Source organism: Dendropsophus ebraccatus, chromosome 11 (genome assembly GCF_027789765.1).
Source record: "Dendropsophus ebraccatus isolate aDenEbr1 chromosome 11, aDenEbr1.pat, whole genome shotgun sequence".
NCBI lineage: Eukaryota > Metazoa > Chordata > Amphibia > Anura > Hylidae > Dendropsophus > Dendropsophus ebraccatus.
The window spans coordinates 44,074,109-44,081,665 of record NC_091464.1 but is presented as its reverse complement, the minus strand read 5'-3'; the positions used below and the strand labels follow the sequence as shown (position 1 = coordinate 44,081,665).

The 7,557-nt window shown below is 39.6% G+C and overlaps 1 long non-coding RNA gene across 1 annotated transcript in view; it reads left to right on the top strand.

The window, feature by feature from the left end:
- The first annotated feature begins 1,965 nt into the window (after positions 1-1,965).
- The window catches only part of LOC138767164 (uncharacterized), a 161,573-nt gene continuing 155,981 nt past the window's right edge, over positions 1,966-7,557 (top strand). Inside the window, exon 1 of the long non-coding RNA XR_011358772.1 lies at positions 1,966-2,038. This is a non-coding gene — a long non-coding RNA (uncharacterized lncRNA). The remainder of the gene's footprint in view (positions 2,039-7,557) is intronic.

Sequence of the window (7,557 nt, the reverse complement as noted above, 5' to 3'; positions counted from 1 at the left end):
CTCTGTAATTAAATTTGTTTCCAGAGTTTTTTCATGTCACTGCAACCACCAATTGTGGGAAAGAGGATTGTGTATATGAAGCTTTGGTTCAGAGATAATTCAGATGTGACCATCCATACACATCTTTTAGTTAATTTAAAGATTCCATTTTTTTATGAAATGACTACTAATGAAAATCCAAGGATTTCCCCTTCTTTTATTATGACTAAACATGGTTGATCTCTGAACACTTATGATACTCCATTACTTACATATAGAATCTTATAAGTAACTGAAAGGCTAGAAAGCATTTAACAGAGCAATGTCTAATAAATTCACTATACTGTATATATAAAAAAGTCATTTAACCCCTAGACGACCCAGGGCGTATAGTTACACCATGGAAGTCTGTCCCCAGACGAACTAGGGCGTAACTGTACGCCCTGGGTGTTTCTCCCGCTATGAAGCGTGCTCCGGAGCGGAGCGCGCTTCATAGCAGGTGGGGGCCGGCTGCAATCAGCAGCCGGGACCTCACCGGTAATGACACGCTGCCGCGTGTCATTAACTCCTTAAACGCCGGGTGTGACTGCGGGGGTCCCGATCGGTAAAACGGACTGCCGGAGGTCTCTTGCCTGCCTCCGTGCGGTCCGATCTGCTATCTGCTACACTGAGCCTGCACAGGCAGGCTCAATGAGCAGAGCGCCGATAACACTGATCAATGCTATGCCTATGGCATAGCATTCATCAGTGTAGAAATCAAACTAATCTATGTAAAAGTCCCCCAAAGGGACTTCAAATGTGTAAAAAAAAAAAGTTAAAAACACCAATACACTACCCCAAAACCCCTCCCCCAATAATAGTTGAAATCACCCCCCTTTCCCATTATATAAATAAAACATATAAAAATAAATAAACAAATAAACATATAATATACCGTAGCGTGCGTAATTGTCCGATCTATTAAACTATAACAAGCGTCATTGCGATCTGTAAACGGCGTACACGAAAAGAGGGAAAAAAGTGCGCGGATTACCGATTTTATGTTACATTATATATAAAAAAAAATAATAAGTGATCAAAACGTCCGATCTTCACAAATAGGGTATTAATAAAAACTAGAGATCATGGCGGAAAAAACGACACCCCATACAGCCCCGTAGGTGAAAAAATAAAACAGTTATAAGTGTCACAATAGGCCCATTTTATTTATAATTGCCAAAAAAAAGGATTTCATTTAAAAAAATATATAACATTAGAGAATCTGTGTAAGCTGCATATGGTTGTGTTCGTACTGACCTATAGAGTAATGGTATCATGTCGCTTTTACCATATAGTGCATTACGTAGACACAGGAACCCCCCAAACGTTACCATATTGCATTCTTTTTTATGATTTCACTCCCCTTATATCTTCATAAATAATATATTTGGAATTCCATCATACATGTTATGGTAAAATGAATGACGCCATTACACAGTACAACTATTCCTGTAACAAATAAGCCTTTACATGGCCCTGTAGATAAAAAAAACTGAAAGTGCTAGAGCTCTTAGAAGGGGAGGAGGGAAAAACGGAAACACTAAGATCAAAATTTGCGAGATCCACTGGGTCATTTTGGGCCTGGTCCTCAAAGGGTTAATAACAAATAGAATAAAACAGCTGTTCTTTTTATGTATTTTGAATTAAGCATAAGGGCAAACAAGGACACACAGTAATGTTAAGCACAAGAGACATGCACAAAAGAATAGAACACCAATACCCTGTTGTGCTTTTTCTGAAATATTGCGAGGACATTAGGCTGTCCAGTGTCCGTGAATTTAATGATTATGATTTCCAAATAAGTAGGTGAATATGTTATTATTAATCAAATGGCAGGAAGAAGTGACAGGACACAGTGGGTTGCCTCAAAGTTTGGCAAGCACAGAGTGTTGTTTCCAGTTATTCATTAACCACGTCAATCTTGAAAGAGCAGGCAAACTTAGAACAAATGGCTTCTCATCTCTTATACTGTCCAAGAAATGCATATTGTACACTATGTAATGATTGATGGTGCTACAAGGTAAGATATCATTTAACCTCTTCTTGCTTTATGTCCTATATAGCATAGGCAAAAATTACCTTTACAACTACAATTACAACTTTTTCTACTGCATAATTTATTCAGGCTGATTTATAGAAATATCCCCATTGGTTCACATGTGTTAAGCTCTATGGTCCATTTTTTTATTTTTGGTATGTTTTCAATGAAATAATAGTGGTTTGTACTATATGAACTTGATATTTGATCTATGATACACACAATCTGTTTGCCTCACTTGCCCCAATACATCTGGTCAGTCACATATTGTAAAAAAAAAAAAAAAAAAAATGTGGATGATCAGACCAGACCATTACCTTTTACTGCTCCATGGTCTAGTTCTGATGTTCATGTTACCATTGCAGGAGGTAGAAAGGAGTCAGAATTAGCCGTGATGTATTGTATGTTCTGAAACCTATTATATCAAAGTCATGCAGTGGGCCAGATATGTAAGTAGAGAAACATGGCCATGGAGAGTTCAATAAAAAAGTTTTCATGGGCCTTCTCATTGGAACGCTATCTCTCTCTCTTTGTAGTCCACCACACCATAGAAAGGCTGCACCAAGGTGTATGATGTTGATAATGGTCAATGGGGTGGACTGTGAATAATCCCCCTGGTAGATACAGTTTACTGAGATGATAGTGGGGACGCCTTTGGTGGGGGTGAGGGGCAGAAAAAATCAAGCAACAGAGAGATTAGGTAAAATAGTACAGTGACTCTTTACTTAACCCCTTAAGGACCCGGCCTAAAATGGCATTAAGGACCAAGGCAAATTTTATGAATATGACCTGTGTCTCTTTATTCATTAATAACCTGGAAATGCTTTTACCTATCCTGCTGATTCTGAGATTGTTTTCTTGTGACATATTGTGCTTTACAGTTTTTGTAAATTGTGGTCAATACTTACAACCCCCCCCCCCCCCCCCCCCTAAATAATTGTGGAAAAATTGCATTTTTCCAACTTCGAAACTTTTCTGCTTGTACAGAAAATGGTTATGCCACATAAATTAAATATTAAATAGCATTAGCAATATGTCTACTTATGTTGGCAGCATTTATTAAACTTTCTTTTTTAAAAGAATAGGAAGCTTAAAACGTTAGCAGCAATTTTCCAGATTTTGACAAAAATTTCAAACTCCAATTTTTTAGGGACCTATTCAAGTTTAGGCTCTATTCATACGTCCTGTTCCTGTCCTTAATTGCGGATCCGCAATAATATAGGACCAATGTATTTCAATGGACCTATACACACATCCGTGTTGTGTACTGGGCTGCAATCCGTTCCGCAAAAAAAAAAGGACAGACCCTAGTACGGACAGTAACTGACACATCCAATACAACTCTATGGGGTCCGTATTTTACGGATGCAATACGGATGCAATACGGATGAAAATTTGCGGATTGCTTACGGATTCAAAATTGCGGATTGGAAAATATACTGACGTGTGAATAGACCCTTAAAGTGTATTTAAGGGGACTATATGTTAGAAAGACCCACAAAACACCCCATTTCAGAAACTGCCCCCCCAAACAGTGCAAAAGCACCCCCAGAATGTTTTTTTTTAACCCTTTAGGTGAGTCACAGAAATAAAAGCTAAGTGTTTAAAAAATGTTAAATTTAAATTTTCTGTGCAGATTTTTTTTATTGTAATCCAATATCTTTTATAATTATAAGTCTATTACCAGAGAAATACACCCCAATATTTATTGCACCATTTCTGCAGTTTCTATAAATATTCCATATGTGGCCCTATTGCGCTATTTAACGCAACCACAAGTCTTAGATATAAAGGATCGCCAAGTGAATTTCAACACCTCTGTTTGGTCATTTTTGACTGTACCACTTCAAGTTGGCAGAAGCTCTGGGGTGCCACAATATTGAGAAAAAACTTAAAAGGGACACCTTGAGGAATGTAACAAGGGGTGCAGTGAGCATTTGGACCCACGGGTGTTTTACAAGGAAAAAGGAAAAGTTTATTTTTTTTCACTAAAAGCCTTCTATTTTTTATTTTTACAAGGGGATTAAAAAAAAAAAAAAATCTAGCTCAGTTTCTCCTGAGTATGGAAATACCCCACATGTGGACTTAAAGTTCCAAGCGGACACAGGACGAGCCCCCAAAGGAAAGGAGCACCAATTGGCGTTCAGAAGCTGGATTTCACTGGAATGGATTTCAAGGGCCATGTCACATTTACAAAGCCCCCATACAGCCAAGACAGTGGGAACCCCCCACAAGAGACCCCATTCTGGAAACAACACCCCTCAAGGAATCTCGCAAGGGGTGCAGTCCATCAAATTTAACATGTGTTGATCCAGAAATCAAAAACCCTCAAGATGCAGAAGACAGTAGCCTTATCACAGGAAAAAAAAATTACTTCCTGACTCCAAATGGCAAGCAGAATAATCCCTGGATCAAAGTGACCCCTGAAATAGAAATAAGGGAAAGAATTTAGAAAATTTTGAACTCCGAAATGACGTAATGTACCCCTTGAAGCAATCCTTTATGCAGAGGCTGGGGGGATCAGGACAGGTGTCACACTGGAAAATGGTGTCCTTTCTGATCTCCCCTTTTTTCCAGTGTGGGGGAATTCACCAGAAAAATGTTGCCCTTGTATGATACGGGGTCCTTCATATCCAGAAGTGCTGGGGCCCTCTCGCACATCGGTATAGCACAAAGTGTTGTACATTGCTGTATGGGCTAGATGTACCACCTTTTTGTACCAAGTTCTGTACCATGGTGTCACCTTTCTGAGGGGCGGGGGGCAGGATGGAGTCACCTGTCTGGAGGGCGGGGGGCAAGATGGGATGGGGTGTCTGGGGGGCAGCCCCAGGCGTCCTCCTTGGACGCCTACGTGGATATTCATCATCACTGAAGGATGATGATGATGATTATGAATGGAGGCTAGAAGGATCCCCCTATTCATCCTCACTGGCTGTTTTTGTGTCGGAGGCAATAAGAGTATATGCCTCTTCCGCTGAAAAAACCCTGTGGGCCATTTTTATATGGGGATTAGTATATGGGGTATGTAAATGTGTATTCTAGTGTAGTGGTGTAGTGTAAAACTTTATTTCAAATAGTTTTAGTGTAATGTAGCCTAGTGTAAAGTAATGTAGTGGTTTTTACGTGTTTTTTTTAACAGTAAGAAAAAAAACCTCCGACAAGAAAGGAGTTGCTGATACATGCTGCACTTATGTGTGGTAGTTATCAGCAGACAGTGGCGGTAGGATATAGGGGGAAAAAAGTTTTTTTTTTTTTAATCAGGAGGGGCACCTACACCACACACACCTGTTCTGCACACCTTAGCTGACTAACTAAGGTTTGCAGGCCCAGGAATAATATTTATTTCTACACAGAACAGCAGTCGTTGGCTGTCCAGGCCTGGCTGGTCAATCAAGACGATCTGGAGGGTGGAACCATGGCCACTTTTACTACAAACACTAATGGCGATTGGTGCTGTCTTGGACAGCACCAATCACTATTGATTTATAGGTCACTGGGTCACCGATGACCCAGAAAGCTGAATTTGACCAGCCAATTACAGTGATCGTCGGCACGGGGGGTGTAAATCACGAGCAAAGAAGCACAGCGATCGAGTAAACCATGGGCGTAAATTATGTCCACAGTCGCTAAGGGGTTAAACGACAGCCACTTCAGTCTATTATCTGTATATCACTTTAAAATGGCAGATGTCCCGATATAGATTACTGAGACCTACCCAATGAGATAAGAACACTTTTTTAAAAAAATTTCTAGGCTAAGCCTAAATCCATTACTTAATGGTCTATATAATGGTGTGTGTTTTTTAAAACATTGTTATTTACTTCACCTATCAGTAGTTTTAAAGTTGGGGCTGACAAGTGTATTGGATTATAGGACAGTTTAGACTAGTTTCACTATACATTCAGCATATAAATTAAGAAAATCTCCGGAAGTGAATACTGAACACATAACCTGGTGGTGTGCAACTGTATGCCATACATTAACATTCATCTGCCCTAACTCTCATTGGAAGAAAAATGCATACTACAAAATATAACTTTTTCACTGCTGTAGAAAAAGAAGGTATCCTCAGAACATACTAGACAGACATATGCTAAAATAAAGGCTTTGAATCCAGACTTCCTGGCATATACATCAAATGTACACACCAAACATGATATGAACAGAGCCTTACTGTCTCCATACAGTATGCCAGAAAAGCTCAAAGGAATGTAAATACATTGCGGCTCACCTGGCAGATTTCCATAGTTTGGGGTGGTATTGGTCTGTAGTAGTTTCTATTCTCCCCTGTTGTAATAAAGGTTTTTGAGTTTTATGATGCATATTTATGAATAAAGGTTGCACACAATTTCAGGATCAGAAGGTCCATCTCTATGTTTTACAATAAGGAGCATTGTGTGCAGGTTGTCCTGTACAAGCACAGATGCTGCTGACATCTCTGTAAAATCTGTGCACCTTTCTCTATAACAAAATAATCTCTTGAGCTTTTAGATGAATGATGCACAATCTTATGTTTTTTGTCTTCCAAAGCAAAAGATACCCACACCATCTGGACTTTCCTGGAGGAGTGTATTACAAGCAAAACACATGCATTAAACATAATCATTCTGTCCTTCCCAGAGACAGCTCTGTGGCTTTGTCTCTTTCCATACATTTCACTTGGTGCTGAACGGCTTCTTTGTAATAGAAACCAATTACAGAGTCCCTGAATTCTGTCCCTGGTTCTCTGCTATCTTCCTTCAGCATTACTGCTCTCCCTGGAAGTGATATACCCTTCAGCTACAATAAACAATATTATGACAGCAGTGTATTTACTGGCACTTTTGAGATTAGTGTGTTCATTAATACAGAAATGTTCTGCCCATTAATTCTTACTCTGTAGCTTTCAACACAGTATTACCCATCTAAGTCTTCCAGCAATCGGCTGTCTTGTTTAACCTCATGCTGACCTGAAAGACACTGCCAGATTTCCCTTCCAAAATGTTTCATGAATAAAATGATTTCGTAAAGTTTAAGGTCTGAGACATCATTTGGATTTTCTAAAGCCCAGCAGTTCTAGCTGATATAAGGTCCCAGGGGACCACATCATTTATCTTGTGATTGCAATGACTAATCTTGCAATTGCTGCTTACTGTATGCACATAGAAAATTGTGAATTTAGCAATCAGGAAGGCAAAAGTGCCAATAAACGACCATTGTCTGTCTCTAACAGCTAGGTTTTACTTTCGGCAGCTGCACATTCTTCTTGATGTTGCAAACTGCTTAGCACTATTGCATATGGCACTAGCTCAAGGAATGGAGAGCCACTGACATTCTAGCTGCTGCAAAACTAGTATTCCCATCAGGCCTGCACGGCCTTGGATTTGGATGACATGGCGGGAATTGTACTTTTGCAACAGCTGTGGTGCCAAAAATTCCCGACCTAGAATTCCCGACCTAGCACTATACAGCCAAAAGTATGAGTGTAAGAATGCCTCCTTTTTTGGGATGTTGCTAATTTT